The sequence below is a fragment of the Schistocerca cancellata genome, chromosome 1 (genome assembly GCF_023864275.1).
Source record: "Schistocerca cancellata isolate TAMUIC-IGC-003103 chromosome 1, iqSchCanc2.1, whole genome shotgun sequence".
Taxonomy (NCBI): domain Eukaryota; kingdom Metazoa; phylum Arthropoda; class Insecta; order Orthoptera; family Acrididae; genus Schistocerca; species Schistocerca cancellata.
In genome coordinates, this window is record NC_064626.1 from 477,189,198 (window position 1) to 477,207,986 (window position 18,789).

General features: G+C 39.6%; 1 protein-coding gene across 2 annotated transcripts in view; it reads right to left on the bottom strand.

Annotated features, from left to right (window-relative positions):
• LOC126177384 (CLIP domain-containing serine protease B9-like) overlaps positions 1–18,789 on the bottom strand; it is a 151,477-nt gene that overhangs the window by 1,702 nt on the left and 130,986 nt on the right. The gene's annotated exons all lie outside the window — the stretch shown is intronic.

Below are 18,789 nucleotides of genomic sequence, written 5' to 3' on the forward strand. Positions count from 1 at the left end.
AAGGATCTTGATGGCAAAGGCTGTGAAGCAGCCATTAAAATGAAGAACTATATGCTGGGCAGTGCACTCAGCAACTTGGTGGTCCAGTTGTTTCTCGGCCATAGTTTGTTGGTAGCCATTCAAGCAGACAGACAGCTTGTTGGTTTTAATGCCCACGTAGAACACAGCACAGTGGTTGCAGCTTTGCTTGTAGATCACTTGACTGATTTCACTGGTAGCCCTGCCTGTGATGGGATAGGTGATGCTTGTGAGTGGACTGGAGTAGGTGGTGGTGAGAGAATGTAAGGGACAGGTCTAGATACAAGGCCCCCGGAGTAGATGACATTCCCCTCAAAACTATTAATATCTTTGGGAGTGCTAGCCATGATAAAACTATTCTACCTGGCATGCAATAAGTATGAGACAAAACAGCCAGAGCCTTCAAGAAGAATGTAAGAATTACAGTTCTAATTAAGGCAGGGTCTGACAGGTGTGAATATTGCTGAACTATGAGTTTAATAAGTCAGTTATGATTGCAAAATACTGATAAGAATTATTTTACAGAAGAATGGAAGATCAGTTTTGTTTGGGGAAATATAGGAACATGTGAGACAATACTGACCCTAGGACTTAACGTAGAAGATACGATAAAGAAAGACAAACCTATATCCCTACAATTTGTACACATAGACAAAGCTTTCAACAGTATTGACTGAAGTGCACTTTTTGAAGTTCTGAAGGTGACAGGGATAAAACACTGTGAGCAAAATGTTATATACAGCTTGTACAGAAGCCAGACTGCAGTTATAAGAATCTAGTGACACAAAAGGGAAGCAGAGGTTGAGATGAGAGTTAGAGAGGTTTGTGGTCTCACCTCCATTTTATTTACTCTGTACATTGAGCAAGCATTGAAGAAAACTAAAGAAAAATTTGGAGTTGGGATTAAAATTCAGGGAGAAGAAATTAAAACTCTGAGGTTTGTTGATGACATTGTAATTCTGTTAGAGATGCCAAAGGACTTGGAGGAACATATGAACAGAACAGACAGTGTCTTGAAAAGAGATTATTTGATGAACATAACCAAAAGTAAAATGAGGGTAATGGAATCTCGTTGAACTACATCCAGTGATACTGAGGAAATAAGATGAAGAATGAGCAACTAAAAGTAGTAGATGAGTTTTGCTATTTGTGAAATGAAATAACTAATGATGGCTGAAACTGAGTGGATATAAAATCCAGACTGGCAATAACGGAAAGGTATTTCCAAAAAAGAAAATTTGTCAACATTGAACATGAATTTAAGTGCTAGAATGTTAAGATGTATTTTCTAAGGGTTTTTGCAGTGCAACAACAGCCTGTGACAAACAGTCATGATATTTCCACAGTTCTTTTGAAACTGCTACTGCAGCACTGCCATGTGACTGGTACGTATAAACGCACTGTGAAACATTTATGTATTTTATATATGGAGTGTAGAAGGGGATTCAAAACGCAAATGATGTCATCTTTTGGAGTTCATAGTGCCACTATAAACTGTAGCAGCAATAAAAAATATCTCCAAGATTTTAAAAGTTGTGCCTAATTTTGATTGTATTAAAACAAATCTGAAATCCACAAAGAAACTCGTGCAATGAACTACACTACAATCAGCACAAAGTGACAGACAGGACATGCCAAGCATGTAGATATACTCATAATCAGTTCCTTTTGGACAAGTTCTCAATTTATAGCATACCATTCTTCTGTTACTACACACAGGCCACTTGGAGCACTTGCATCACTTCAGTTGTCACAAATTTTGACAGCTGAAGTGATGCTAGCACTTCAAATGGCCGGTGTCTAGTAACTTGAATCAGAAAGTTGCATTTTTTGCCCTGGGGAGTTTCATGGCTGTTTGTCATAGAATTTGGTGTAGCCTTGTGCAAAACTGAAATATGGGCAATAAGTAGTTCAGATAAGAAGACAAAAGAAGCTTTTGAAATGTAGTGCTACAGAAGAATGCTGAAGATTAGATGCATAATTGCATAATTAGATGCATAAAATTGCGTAACTAATGAGAGGGACTGAATCAAAATGGGGAGAAAAAAATTTTGTGGTACAACTTGACTGAAAGAAGGAATTGGTTGATAGCAGACATTCTGAGGCATCAAGAAATTGTCAATTTGGTATTGGAGAGAAGCATTTTAGGTAAAAATTGTAGACAGAAACTGAGAGATGGATACAGTACCCAGGTTCAGATAGCTGTATGTTGGAATAGTTATTTGGAGATGAAGAGCTTTGCACAGGATAGAGTAGTGTGCAGAGCGGCATCAAACTAATCCCTGGACTAAAGACCACCACCACAACCAGCACCACCACGACCACCACCACCACAACAACAACAACAACAAGTTTTACTTAATTCTAAAGTTGTGTTGATCTCAATAAGTGACTAAACAGGCAATGCAGCATTAATTATTTGGCATGGCTACCACCCCTTCATGGTTGTAACAGAAATGGCCTGCAAAGCAGGAAATGGTGAGAGGTGTGAGCAACTGCACTGATGCTGTGCATTCAACAATTAAATATGAATGGGTAAAGGCACTTTATTTGGTGACATGATATAACTACTAGTGTGATTTTAACCTGATCAAGTGTTTTACCATCATTACTAAGTGGGCCTGCATGTCAGCAGTGCTATAATATTTAGAGAAGGTGAATTTGTGAATTAAGTGTGCACCTGGGTAAATTTCTTCCACTTCTTTCTCACTTTGGATGAGGTTTTTATAGTGCATATAAGTTGATACTTGTTGTGCGGACTTGTAACACAGTGGGAAATTGTTATACAACAGTTCTTAAGGTTTTTGGGTTCAGTTGGCAGACGGTCCTTTTCCTTAGAAAATGCTAAGTAAAACCATGGTGCAGATTCCACATCAAAGTACAGGTTCCCTTTATAACCAGCATTAATATTTGACTGGTTTCTTGCCAGGATACATTAACAACATCAAGACATGATTGGATGATTAATAGTAGTGACAGTGTGTGCTATTTTTCACCTCTTATGTTGAAACTATTTCCTATTTTGTGGTAATGAAACAAACAGCTTGCATGTACTGCCACAAGAACACTAGATGTTTTATTGCTGCAATACTGAAGCAAAATATGTTGTTGTTTGCTCTTATTTTGTTTTCTTTGGAATCTACCTCTTTTTCCCTGTTATGTAGACTGTCATGAAACTGTGGAAAAGGGAAAGTGGAGAGAAAGAGCAGAAGATAGAAAAATTTTGGACAGAAAAAGCAAAGAAGTTTTTAGAAACTGACAGAAAAGTATTTAATTTTCAGCATTTAATTTTTAGTAAAATGCTGTGAGCTGCCTAAGAAATCAGACAATGCTATGTCTAGACCTACAGGTGAAGTTTATAGCAAACTGCATTTTGACAAGTCCAGTTATAAAGATACTCTGACTGAAAATGTCCGTGAAACTGTAGATAAGGCAGAAGCCTGTTATCTGAGGGCAGATGCTTATTATCCAATGACTTCCAACAGCTAAAATGATTAAAGAATTTAGTGACAGAAATCTTGGGGACAAAATCAATATATCATACCAGATTGATTCCACAGCATGATTTAGAATTTTGACATTTAACACAGAGATGAGAAAGTAATTATGTCTGGCAAATTAAGGACTGAAGTTATTAATTACTGTTGGTAGTCCCTTTAAGGAACAGTTTGTTGAACAAACAGCTGAGTAGCGAACAAACATAGCTTCAAGAAAAAACTGAGCAATGGCTGCAGTGGTGAAGTGATGTGTTCCTGGTTGGTGCATTCTCCACCCAAGACAGCAGCATTTTATATGTATTGCTTCTTGTTTTTCAAGTTAGGTTCCTTGGATTAGTAAGATGCCTTTATACAATGTCAAGCACCTGAAAAAATGGCCATCGTGGGGAGGAGGGGGGGGGGGGGGGGGGGAGAAGAAGGAAAGAAGAACAAGAAGAAGGGGGAAGGGGGAGGAGAATCATTGTGAGTGCTTAGTATACTGCAAGGAGTCTGATAAGAATCTCGCTGAAACTAAAAGACTAATTAGTAGAGAAATTCAGAAAGATATAGGAGACATAAAGGGAAAATTATGCAGCATCTTAATAAGGTTCATTCATTGCATAAAATAACTGAGAACACAAAATTTAGCTTTGCATAGGCACAGAGAGCAGCTTCAAGGAGACAATGTCACTTCCAATTCTGGAAACCTCCTTTGTGTATTGAGGCTATTTGCCAATTTCAATCCCTGTTGAAAATCAATGAAGTACCATATCTTACATCTTGCTGCTTGTTCACAATGAGATCAAACAACTGATGTCAACTGGTATTTGCTAGAGATTAATCAGTAAGATATATAAAACCAAAAAATAAGAGCTTTTTTCCAATTCAACTTGTGAGAAGATGTCGCAAGTTGTCAGATATGTGGACATAAATTTCATAGGTAAGGTTATGCATCTACATGAGAATTTCCTTGGTTTCATTGAAATAAGCCAGGAAGACTTTGACATGACAGCCTCATGAACAACTCCTTCAGTAACTGGGAAAGGACTTAACAGGTACTAAAGATTGTAGATCACAGTGTCATGAGAATGTTGCAGTGATGGCAATGAGAAGACAAAAATAATCTAGCTCTCTCATGGTGAATTGTCATAATCACACTGAATTTTTTGGGGTGTACATTTGGTCAATCAAGATGTGAATATCAATCTTTGGAACTATTCAAGCACTGTAAATTTTCTTTTCTCAGTCACTGCTATGCTGAGAGCCACTTAAAAAGGCTATGCCTATGGTCCTCGAGACTGAATCCAATGCTAGATTGAGTGCAAGGAAAGAAACTGTTCAACCTCTTGGGTAGTATCTTTCAATGATAGTTTGAGTTCTTGAAGACAAGACAGAAGACAACCATTAGACTGGACAAACAATATTTGATGCAAGCCAAATGTGCAGCCACATGTTTAACTATGATTTATTTACCATTGAAATTCTGGGACAAAATTCTCACTTACATAGACAAAGGTTATAAAAGGCCACAGATTCCTTCTATGAACTGCCATAGTTTTGCATCTATGTAATTTGAAAGCTCTATGTGACAAACTCCACGATGAGAGGAGAGAGCAGTCAAATTACTGTATGAAGAATCAGACCTAAGACAGGAAATCTATACAAATAAAATTATTATACTTTTGACTATGTTATTGCTAACTAGTGCCAATGTAACAAAACCTATAAAATAACTATCAGTAGCATCTATGTGATACACCAAGAAATTTTTCCCTTGTTGTCACAGAACATTAATAATCCAGGGTAGTTGGTTGTCTTAAACTGCTCTAAACACTCAGTTAATTACAGTAGCATTTCACAGTTCTATTAAATGAAACAAAAGTAAATTATTGTTGTAGGTATATTAACTGCATGTCATCCCTTATATAGAGGATAAACTTAATCTGTGACATCTTATCGCCTGGAAAGTTGCAACTGTTACTAAAGAGGAAAAAAGTCATACCCAATGGCTCTCCACTCCATGCCAAGAGTAACACTGCAGTGCCTTTCCAAATTATTGGAAGAATGGGATCTCTTCTGAGGTCAATGCCATACTCACTAGAAACTAGTAAGTCAAGGCAGTGCAGAATTGTGATTTATTGCTGAACACAATGCAGTGCAATCCTTCACCAATCCACGCTTCCCAGTGACAGCACCAATCCACACACAGCCATTTGTGTTGTAATGTTAATGGCAGACTACACATGGAATGGTAATTTCCTAATCCAGCTGCTTTCGGTTCCTGACAAATGGTGAGGGATGACACAGAATGTTGCAGGCAGTCCATTACTTGGTCTTTGATGGCAGGCACAGATTTGAAGTGGTGGACAGTACAGGGATCTGCCCTTGTGGTGATCAGACAAGGTTGACTGGAACCTTGACAAGGAGTATGTCTGCCCCCATGTATCCATTCAGAGCTGCACTGGGCTACAGTCTTGTCCAAATGTCACACATATCTGGCATTGCCCAGTTCAACCAGGTGGCCAAATTGAGACCCACAATGAGGCCCCTTTCAAACCCTGTCTTCTGCTGACAAGCAAATGGAGTTCTCCCATCCTTCCCAATGACAACTCAACATCTGATACTGTTCACACCCTGTACACTGAGTGTCTCAGGAGAAATGGCCAGTATTCAGGGATATGACAAATGTTCATTTGAAGCAAAAACTTTGTATTGATATATGCCCTATTCTGAATGGTTTCTGAGATATAATACATTGAAATGTCCATTTGTTTTTAGGTAAATATGTGTGTTGTCCACCCAACCTCTTTGGAATTTTATTTTAGTCTAACCTACCTAGCTTCTTTTAACCTCTTTGCTTGGGATGTGTTCCTGCCATTAAACTAGCTTGTTGAACACACAGTTGTCCATGGCAATTTGTGAGAAAACCAGTGCCAGAGATTGAGGGCATATCAGAGTGAACTGTTAAAACATATATTTTTCAATTGCTGTGTTGTAATATGCATGTTTTAATGTTTACTAACTGTCGTACATGCGTAAACCTCACAATGTATTAAATAATAGAGAAAATAAATAGCAATGTACATTAAAGGTGTTCTATCTTGGAAACCAAATAGTATAGCATCTGTCCACATATGAAGTTTTTTTGCTTCAAATGATCATTCCTCTCATACCCTGAACACTGACTGTTCCTCCTTGGACACCCTGTATACCTTATCAGGTTTGGTTACAACACTAATTCACTCTTATGGCCGTTCTACCTGTCGCAGAGAATTGTAACTCTAATAATTTACATAAACGCCAATGATATGTATGTGGACAAAGATACACAGACATCTGACCACATTTTGTGTCGAGCAGTGATAATTGTTTACCTGGGTGCAAAGGATCATGACTGGCTGCATCTACTGAAATGAATGTAATTTTTATACATGAGGGTGGTCTGTTGTTTACCCAAAACTGTGATTTTAATGTAAGTCATGCAGAACCAAATCATGACTTTTCAAAAATACTTAAAAATTGTAAATCATCATCCCCTTACATTAATTCTGTTATGTTTCTACTTTCTTTATTTTTATCACTCCTATTTATCCCTCTTTTTTCCTAGTTCTTAACTGCACTTTCTCCCCTCTCCCACACTCAGCTGTCAATCACTTTGTTATTCTGGTTCAGGTGTAGATATAGTTTTTTTTTGCTTGTTTATTTTGGCAAGTATTTTGAATTTCACCTCATGATGGTAAGTACTAGCTAGCCATTCCACCTCATTATAATTTTAGTTTCCCCATCTGAATTTTCCTATCGACAGAATTAACAATATAAATATTTATTCTGTTCCGTCAGTTTATAACCTTTGTTAAGATTATCAACTATTTGCTTTAAATCACCCCTAATACCATAATTATAGTATTTCACAGCTGAAAGGTTGTAGTTTTTACTAACAGACCATATAACATTTTTCTTCAGCTGCCAGTCAATATATTTCAATCAAACTTCAATAAGTCAAAGCTCTAGTTAAAATTGTGCTACATGATTATGATCACTCACCCATGGAGAGCTGCAGAATAACTGAATATTTTCAGTTATTTTCATCAGTTTTAGTTTCTGGAATAACTACCCTGCGCTATTTCTAACAAATGATCATTCTAAAGTATATCATTTTTCCTCTCACATGACTAAGATACCTTGCAGTTGCCGAAGCATGGTAAAAAGACATGTACACAATTGAAAATTTTACTGATATGCTCATTTATAAATCCATCTATAGAGGCAAAACAGCTGATAAGAGACAATCTGTAAAATACCTCAATTATATTAGGTTGGTCTACATAAGAAGGACTTTTTTTAGTTTATATCTAGTTTCCTATTTCACCAGCTGTTTGAGGGACCTGTAGTGGAACCTTGTGATTTAAAGATCCAGTAGGAACAGATGTACCGCTGGTGATTCGAGAAGATATCCTGAAAGGCCAGCCGTCTGAACTACTCCTCCCAAGGAACAGCTACTTGAAATAATACAAGACAATTGTCTCAGAACATCTTTATTGACATTTGTAGAGAAGAGAAAATGTCTTCTCAGACATATTCATTTTATAGTAGCTAAACCTAAAAGAGTATGAGAAGTAGAATAAATTCATAGGAAGATAAATAAATGGTTCTCTCCTAACGAGGGAGTCATATGGCACTGTTGGCTGCAGTACCCTTACAGGTCGATTCAGACCCTTTATTAGTTTAGGGTTTTCTCCCTATGTGCACATAGACCTCTTTTCTTGTAGTGTATGACAGTTGTGTGTCACTTATATCTGCTGAGTATAGGTGATTGTGATGGATGTGTATGCAGTATGGTGTCGTGTTTATACCGCACAATGACAAGAGAAGCTAGGGGCTCAGGTTGCAGCTACGCTTAACATCCTTGGGCCTATCACAGATGGAGTGAACAACTTTTTGAACATCCTATTTTGATGATTAGCTCAGTCTTTCAGGCAAACAATGAAGACGCTTATTCCAGCCCTGTGCCAGCATATTAATATTTGCCACATCATACTCCTTGAGAAACTTCATAACTTGTAAACCGATTGTCACCTGGCTCGTTGACTGTTATGACAAATCAGTGATGATGACAGTTTGTGGTAAATACTGAATTCTGCTGGGAGACAAGAGGTAGAGGCACGATCATTGTGGGCTGTATTAAGAATCTTAAAGCACAAAGGCATTACCAATCCATACACAATACAGTCACATTTAGTTAACTGATACTAGAGAGGGTTCGTTCGCAAGGAAATGGCTCCAAAAGAACTGTTCACTAAACTGAATGGAGTGGTCCACATTAAAAATTATGAAATTTAGGAAGATACTTCTGCTTTAAAAATATAACAAGAACTTGATTACATTGCGAGCTTTTAGGCCTGGTATTTGCATCCATGACAATTTTTATTATATGGAAATTAGGTAATGGACTAAGGCATGGTTCTATGCCAGATGTTTTCTCTCCTAATGATAGATACATCACCAGAGGCTATAAAGACTCAGATAGTAGTTTCAAACTTAAATGAGCTCAGCAAGCTGAACAGCTTGTGATGTCAGTGTGATTGATGACATCACAGTGTGACCATTGCATGGATATGTATAAACAATTCAGCTTGCTGAGCTTGTTTAAGTTCAAAATTTCTGAGCGTTTATATCATCTGATGATGTCTGCAACATTAGCAGACAGAACATCAGGCACGAAGCATGCCTTAGGCTGTGGCCTAATACATGTACATATAACAAACAAAACTGAGATAGAAAATGATTAAAAATTGCTTGGATAGCCAGTAACAAACATTTAGCTCTTGAGAGGAGAATGTGGAGGATACTGACTCAAATTCAGAAGTGTTATAATCCACATCAGGATTATATTCTGCCACGAAAGATAGAAAGGGGAGGGAGCCACATGGTTCAATAACAATATTTATAGGTTACTGCAATGCATAGAGAGCTTCATGTGAAATCCAAATGAAATTGAATTCTTACTGACAAATAAAATCTGAATTCTTTCAGAACAAGCATAAGTGCATCTAGGCAAGAAGTGTCCACTGATTTCAGAAGCAAGATATTACTTCTCAACTTGAGGGCCCCCTGCCTCCTTTCCCCCAAAAAATGTTTTGTTCTTACATTAACTCACTCAAAGAATCAAGGCTGTACACCCAGGTGTTCAGTCAGCATGATGGCGCACAAATGGAAGATGATGAAATGAAGGCTAAATTCTCCCTTTTTGCCTTACAGAGCTGCTTCACTGATGAAAAACACATCACCCAATTCTAACATGTTTTAAACAAATCCACACAAAAATGACAGATACTGAAAAACAATTAAAGTCTCTCACTATAAGAAATGCTATGGGACATGGTGAGATACTCATTCAATTTTATATTAAATATCTAGGAGAACTATCCTCCAATTAAGAAAGATCATAGGAAAGATATTCAAAACAATATGCCTGTTTCACTGATGTCAGTTTGTTGCAGAATTATGGTATATGTTTTGTGCTCACATACAATGGCTTTTTAGCAGACTGAACAACTCCTCGCTAGGAGTCAAAACAGTTTCACAAGCAACGATTGTGTGAAACTCAGCTTTTTCATAAGATGCAGAAGGTTCTAAACAGCAAAGTTTATGCTGATACCATGTCAGTCTGTGATGGTACTGAAGACTCTGTAGCACACAGGACACAGTACAGCTTTTTAATGAGGAGAAATCGTCAGAGATGAAAATAGCTTTCGGTGTACCTCACAGAAAGTGCTAGGGCCACTTTTGCTAATGATGTATATAATTTGATGCAGAACAATTGATACTGCTTTATTTAGTAAGGAATTCTTTTTAATGAGATGATATTGTTCAACTGTTTTGCAGTGTTGAGCTCTGTCCTTATGATAGGACAAATTTCCTCTGAATCAATCCACTCAGTGGCAGTGGGTAGAAATTAACTTCAGATAGGAACTTCCAACCTACTAGGAGACAATAATGATGGAGATCCTGTGCAGTCTCATAAAGTGTCATACCGATCTGCTTTGAACAATGTGCATGAAATGTCATTCAAACAGATCTTATTTTGAAGACAGCCAAATTAAGTGAACACATTTCCAGTTTCAGCTCCTTTATCTTCTGCCACAACTAATACATAACATTTTCCATCAGAGTGCAAGAACACGTCTAAAACACTTTTCAACCACTGCTGCTCAATTGATTGATTGTTATCAGAATCGCCACAGGCTAAGGGCACAAGCCAAAAAACCATCACGCACTAATAAATAGTTCTTTAGTAATGTCTTGCTTCTTTTTATTCAGACCTCATATATAAATCGCCTGATAGGTAATATCTGAGGCTACCCACAACTGGTGCAGTGATGTCCAGACAGATCACACAATTAGGAAATAGTTATAAAATGCAGGAATGATCAGTGACTGGCACAAAGATGTGTAACTGATCTTTAGTACAGACAGATGTGATTAAAGTGTCTAAAAGTAACCTCCCAGAGTTTAAGGTGGAGTGCCTAAATAAATCTAAATATGGAGAAGGCAGAAACCAGCCTTATATTTACCAGAAAAAGTCTAATGAAGTGTAATTCATCCATAACAGTGGCTGCTTATAACATACTTCCAGTATGTATCCCACACAATAGCTATCACAGTACAATCAGAGAAATTCAGGCTTATACAGCTGGACCCTGACAATTTTTCTTCTCATATACCATCTGAAAACAGAACACGGATGGGTGAAAATAAGTCATGTACATTGGTCACCCTTGCTACACACTTTCCTAGTAGAAATGTAGATTTAGATTTTTTGACATATTTAGTGCAAAAGAAAGCCAACATTTCATCAGCTGTGAGGTCTAGGAATGTCATATAGTTTTTAAAGTTAAGAATGATGCCTTTCAATCATAATTTAGGCAAATGAAAAGCATTGTTAAAATTATTATTTACACTGTTTCCTTTTAAGAGAACGGAAAATTTCTTGTGCCTGCCTATTCTACCAAACTATTGATTATCATCTTCAAAATAAGGTTAACAGTTGTGAGGATGTGAATACTGAATATCACCAACAGATAACAAATAATGGATTGGTATTTGCAGTGCAGACATTATACTATTATAAACTGTTACAAATAAAGTGACACAAAATACTGCTTTCCACTATACAATTCCTGTAAAGAAAATTATCTTTAGGACAGTGCCTCCAACACTGTAGCATAAATGTAACTTAGTATCATATAAGATTTGGTCAATGTCCTTCAAAATCTTATTCACACAGCTGTCACTTTATGTAGGAAAATCTGATGGCTTCAAGAGAGTCAAGTAATATAACGTGTAATGACATGTGCAGAAAACACTCTTTAAGAACTTGCAAAATTCCAGGTTTCCAGTCCCCATATAAGAAGATAGTCTTGATGCAATGTTATGATATAATATTTTTGAGTTGTTAACCTTCTCATATCAGGAACAGAATCATAATATTCTGTTTCCAGGTATATAAGTAAACTGTCATCATACCTTATCTTGTTGAATAACTAATAAAGGATTTCCATTGAATAGGGAATAGGAATTTTATTGAGATAAATTGAATTATATGCACACCAGGAACTGTACCCTGTATTCTAGGGAAGACTGATTACAGCTACCATTGGGAAACAGGTGGCCATATACCTCAATGCAATCAGAATCATTACTTAGCTCATGTGTTTCAATTATTCGTAATTATGAATAGAGTGCGGGATTGAAACAGCCTGTATTTCTGATGAAGAGCCAGTGTTCACGGTATCTCAGTGATAGTAGTGGGTAAAGCAAGATGGTGTACAGGTGGATTGCACTTAGAGCTGTACAGTGCTGCCTACTTGAATAATTGTAGACCTGTATTCATCATTCCACCAATGTACATACTGCCTTCAAAGGTAACCTGAAAATCTGGGAATGGCTGGATTGACAACATGATAGACCAACAACAAGGTGTAGTTCAATCTTTAATGTTACCTCAAAACACCTATGTATGTATGATGTGATTGCTCCATGAAGGTGTACAGCATATACAGCAATTACTTATGCTACATGAATAAGAAGAAAATTTACCTGAGTGTCAGTGAAACAGTACGTTTTCTTTCGTCAGAAATATACTTTTTACAATGCATCCCCCACTGGATTTGCCTAGTATTTCATCAGTGAATAGCAACTCTGCAAGGACTGCTAAATACGCATCTACAGCTGCCATCATGGGATTCAAAAAATGTTTTCTAGTAAGAAATTTCTTTAGTTGTGGGATAAAGTGAGTCAGAGGTGGCCAGATACTTAGGCTGATGCCATGGGTTTCTTTTTTTATTTTTATTTTTATTTTTTATATATGCCGAAGCATTTGATATGGCTTCACATCAAGACTTAATTGAAAAAGTTTATTTAAAAAAGTTTCCATGCCCTCTGCCCTACCATCTCCTCCCCATTCTCATCTCCTACGCTGTTTATTTGCCACCCTCTGCCAATGCATCCACCCATCTTTCCCCACTCCTCTCCTTTTTTTGCTCCTTTTTTTCACTACCTCCCTGTCCCACAATCCCCTGACACCAAACCCGTTAGCATTCTAGTTCCCACACACTCCACCAGACAACATTCATCTCTCTCCCCACCCATACACTACTATCACTTCCCCTTCTTGCCCCCTCCAGATTGCTGCTTGCAGCCCACATGGTAGTTGCATTCCAGCCCGAAATGTTGGAGTCGGCAGTGACGTGTGCATGGTGTGTGTCTCTCTTTTACTGATGAAGCTTGTGGCCGAAAGCTCTATGTAAGTGTCTTTTAGTTGAGCTTGTCTGCAACTTAATGCGTCTTCTTTACAGTAAGTAGCAATATATCTTTTCCTATGTTGTTGATATTTCTACCTGCAGTTTCCATGGTTTGAGTTGAAGTAGATGGTGAGGATGACAATGAGCAATGAGAGAAGCAGAGTCAGGGTTTGAGAAGCATTGTCGGAGGCACTGGATATTCACATTGGTTTAAGCCAAGGGGATGCACTGGCATGTTGTTGTTGTTGTGGTCTTCAGTCCAGAGATTAGTTTGATGCAGCTCTCCATGCTACTCTATCCTGTGCAAGCTTCTTCATCTCCCAGTACCTACTGCAACCTACGTCCTTCTGAATCTGTTTAGTGTATTCATCTCTTGGTCTCCCTCTACGATTTTTACCCTCCACGCTGCCCTCCAATACTAAATTGGTGATCCCTTGATGCCTCAGACTATGTCCTACCAAGCGATCCCTTCTTTTAGTCAAGTTGTGTCACCAATTTCTCTTCCCACCAATTCTATTAAATACCTCCTCATTAGCTACGTGATCTACACATCTAATCTTCGGCATTCTTCTGTAGCACGACATTTTGAAAGCTTCTATTCTCTTCTTGCCTGAACTACTTATCATCCACATTTCACTTCCATACAGGCTACACTCCATACAAATACTTTCAGAAATGACTTCCTGACACTTAAATCTATACTCGATGATAACAAATTTCTGTTCTTCAGCAATGCTTTCCTTGCCATTGCCAGTCTACATTTTACATTCTCTACTTCGATCATCATCAGTTATTTTGCTCCCCAAATAGCAAAACTCATTTACTGCTTTAAGTGTCTCATTTCCTAATCTAATACCCTCAGAATCACCTGATTTAATTGGACTACATTCCATTATCCTCTTTTTGCTTTTGTTGATGTTCATCTTATACCCTCCTTTCATGACACTGTCCATTCCGTTCAACTGCTCTTCCAGGTCCTTTGCTGTCTCTTGACAGAATTACAATGTCATCAGCGAACCTCAAAGTTTTTATTTCTTCTCCATGGATTTTAATTCCTACTCTGAATTTTTATTTTGTTTCCTTTACTGCTTGCTCAATATACAGATTGAATAACATCGGGGATAGTCTACAACCCTTTCTCACTCCCTTCCCAACCACTGCTACCCTTTCATGCCCCTCAACTCTTATAACTGCCATCTGGTTTCTGTACAAATTGTAAATAGCCTTTTGCTCCCTGTATTTGAGCCCTGTCACCTTCAGGATTTGAAAGAGAGTATTCCAGTCAACATTGTCAAAAGCTTTCTCTAAGTCTACAAATGCTAGAAATGTAGGTTTGCCTTTCCTTAATCTATTTTCTAAGATAAGTTGTAGGGTCAGTACTGCCTCATGTGTTCCAACATTTCTATGGAATACAAACTGATCTTCTCCGAGGTTGGCTTCTACCAGTTTTTCCATTCGTCTTTAAAGAATTTGTGTTAGTATTTTGCAGCAGTGTCGTATTAAACTTATAGTTCAATAATTTTCACACCTGTCAATAACTGCTTTCTTTGGGATTGGAATTATTATATTCTTCTTGAAGTCTGTGGGTATTTCGCCTGTCTCATACATCTTGCCCACCAGATGGTAGAGTTTTGTCAGGGCTGGCTTTCCCAAGGCTATCAGTAGTTCTAATGGAATGTTGCCTACTTCGAGAGCCTTGTTTTGACTTAGGTCTTTCAGTGCTCTGTCAAACTCCTCACGCAGTATCATATCTCCTATTTCATCTTCATCTACATCCTCTTCCATTTCCATAATATTGTCCTCAAGAATGATGCCCTTGTATAGACCCGCTATATACAACCTTACACCTTTCTGCTTTCCCTTCTTTGCTTAGAACTGGGTTTCCATCTGAGCTCTTGATATTCATACAAGTGGTTCTCTTTTCTCCAAAGGTCTCTTTAATTTTCCTGTACACAGTATCTATCTCACTCCTAGTGATATACACCTCTACATCCTTACATTTCTCCTATCCCTGCTTAACCATTTTGCACTTCCTGTCGATCTCATTTTTGAGACATTTGTATTCCTTATTTTCTCCGTTCATCAATTAAATTCAGTATCTCTTCTCTTACTCAAGGATCTCTATTAGCCTGCATCTTTTTACCTACTTGATCCTCTGCTGCCCTCACTATTTCATCTCTCAAAGCTACCCATTCTTCTTCTACTGTATTTCTTTCCCCCATTCTTGTCGATTTTTCCCTAATGCTCTCTCTGCAACACTCTACAACCTCTGGTCCTGTCAGTTTATCCAGGTTCCATCTCCTTAAATTCCCATCTTTTTGCAGTTGCTTCAGTTTTAATCTACAGTTCATAACCAATATGTTGTGGTCCGAGTCCACATCTACCCCTGGAAATGTCTTACAATTTAAAACCTGGTTCCTAAATCTCTGTCTTACTATTATATAATCTATCTGAAACCTTCCAGTATCTCCAGGCTTCTTCCATGTATACAACCTTCTTTCAAGATTCTTGAACCAAGTGTTAGCTATGATTAAGTTATGCTCTGTGCATAATTCTACCAGGCGGCTTCCTCTTTCATTCCTTACCCCCATTCAATATTCACCTACTATGTTTCCTTTCTCTTCTTTTTCCTTTTCCTACACTTGAATTCCAGTCACCCATGACTATTAAATTTTCATCTCCCTTCACTATCTGAATAATTTTTATTATTTCATCATACATTTCTTCAATTTCTTCGTCATCTACAGAGCTAGTTGGCATATAAACTTGTACTACTGTAGTAGGTGTGGGCTTTGTACCTATCTTGGCCACAATAATGCGTTCGCTGTGCTGTTTGTAGTAGCTTACCCGCATTCCTATTTTCCTATTCATTATTAAACCTACTCCTGCATTACCCCTATTTTATTTTGTGTTTATAACCTTGTAGTCACCTGACCAGAAGTCTTGTTCCTCCTGCCACCGAACTTCACTAATTCCCACTATATCTAACTTTAACCTATCCATTTCCCTTTTTAAATTTTCTAATCTAACTGCCTGATAAAGGGATCTGACATTCCACGTTCTGACCTGTAAAAGGCCAGTTTTCTTTCTCCTGATAACTGTGTGTGTGTGTGTGTGTGTGTGTGTGTGTGTGTGTGTGTGTGTGTGTGTGTGTGTGTGTGTGTGTTTGAAGTTTACCGGCGATAAACAGCGTGGTCATCAGTGCCCAAACGCATAAAAACAGGAACACATGCAGTGAAGGGACTAAGACAAACAGCGAACAAGGAGAACGGCTAAAACACACAGACCTGACGCAGTTCCAAATCCTCACACACAGAGGCAAAACGAGAGGAGAAGGGACACACTAAAAAGGAAAGGAAACACAAGGAAAAGAGAACAGAAACCGAAGGGAAACAAGGAGGTAATCGTGACTGGCTGACCTATTACCTAAAACCTGGGCGAGCCAGTCACCCAGCAGCACATTAAAACCCTCTCCCTAAAATCCGAGGCAACAAATTGGACAGGACACAAAACCGTAAGTTGTTGCGTCATCTTGTAAAATAGAGGGCAAATCCGGTGGCAAGGAAACCACCGCCCTCTGGTCAGAGAATAAAAGACAGTCAAGTAAAATGTGGCAGACAGTAATCTGGACGCCACAAGAACTGCAGATTGGGGGGGTCCTCCCGCCGGAGTAAAAAACCATGCGTTAAGGGACTGTGCCCGATGCGGAGGCGAGTGAGGAGAACCTCATCCCGCCTGCATGACTGGTAGGACGTACGCCATGGCCGCGTGGTAGCCTTGACCATACGCAGCTTATTGTCACCGACTGCCAGCCACTCCTCTTCCCACTGACGCGTAACACGAAAACGCAGGAGGGAGGTAACAGCATGGAGGGGGACGGCACATTCAACAACGTGAGGGAGGGAACATGCACCTTTGGCAGCCACATCCGCCAGTTCGTTTCCCCTAATACCCACGTGCCCCGGCACCCAGCAGAAGGACACCTCCTTCCCCTGCCGTTGCAGGTGGAGGAGGGCATCATGGATGTTCTGGACGACCGTATCTGCTGGGTACAAGTGTTGCATGGTCTGAAGGGCACTCAGGGAGTCAGAACAGATGAGGAACTTAAGACTGGGAACACACCTCATCTGCTCCAATGCCCGCAAGATCACAAACAATTCGGCATCAAAGATGGTAAACGCCGCAGGAAGCCGTAACTTGACGACTCGATCAGGGAAAACAACAGCACAACCAACAGAGTCCCCCTGTTTAGAGCCATCCGTAAATACTGGTACATGGTCGGGATGCTGGTTTAAAATATCATAAAATAAGGAGATAAAAACAAACGCAGGAGTGCAACTCCTCCGGTACTCCGACAAGTCTAAGAGGACGCTGGGCCTCTGGAGCAACCAGGGTGGCAGGCGAGTAAAACCTTGTCGTTGGGGGGCCACACGCTCCACACCAAGGGACTCAAGCAAATGCTTGGCACGAATCCCAAATGGTCGCGTTGCCCTGGGACAACTGGAAAAAGAGACGTTCCATAGGCGGTCGGGCAACGGTAGGGTACGCAGGGGAGGTAGGACAGGCAAGGAATTGACACACCCGTCGCACCATGAGGAGTTTCCGCCGGATGGCGAGCAACGGTTCCCCTGCCTCAGCACACAGGCTGGGGATGGGACTGGTACGGAAGGCACCAGTGGCCAGCCTGATACCCTCATGGTGTACTGCATCAAGAATCTTCAGATACGAAGGCCTTGCTGACCTATACACGGTGCAACCATAGTCAAGACGCGATCGGACGAAAGCCCTATAGAACTGCAGCAGACGCGCCCGATCTGCTCCCCAGGACCGATGGTTCAGACACTTCAAAATATTCAGTGCCTTCAGGGCCCGCACCTTGAGGTCTTTAAGGTGAGGCAACCACGACAACTTGGAATCAAAAGTGAGGCCCAGGAACCGCACAGTGTCGCTAAAAGGAAGAATGGTGTCCCTCAGATGCAATTCAGGGGAGGTAAAAAGACGTCGAGAACGATTAAAATGAACACACACACATTTGTCTGCAGAAAAGGTAAAACCCGTCTTCGCAGTCCATGCCTCTAATCGCTGTATCGTAAGCTGCAACTGCCGACTAGCAGTGACAAGATTGGAGGAAGAACAGAAAACAGCAAAATCGTCCACAAACAAGGAGCATTGGACAGGACTCCGGATAGTGGACGTGATACTGTTAATGGCGACGGCAAAGAGGGTGACACTTAAAACGCTTCCCTGAGGAACACCATTCTCCTGCACATACAAATCAGATAGCACATTACCAACCCTATAACGAAAGAGGCGGTGGGAAAGAAAGGACCGAATGAAGATGGGGAGACTGCCACGAAAGCCCCACTCATGGAGTTGATTGAGGATATGGCGGCGCCAAGTAGTGTCATACGCCTTATGAATGTCAAAGAAGACAACAAGACAATGCTGGGTACGTAGGAAGGCCTGCTGGATGGCCGCCTCAAGCAGGGTCA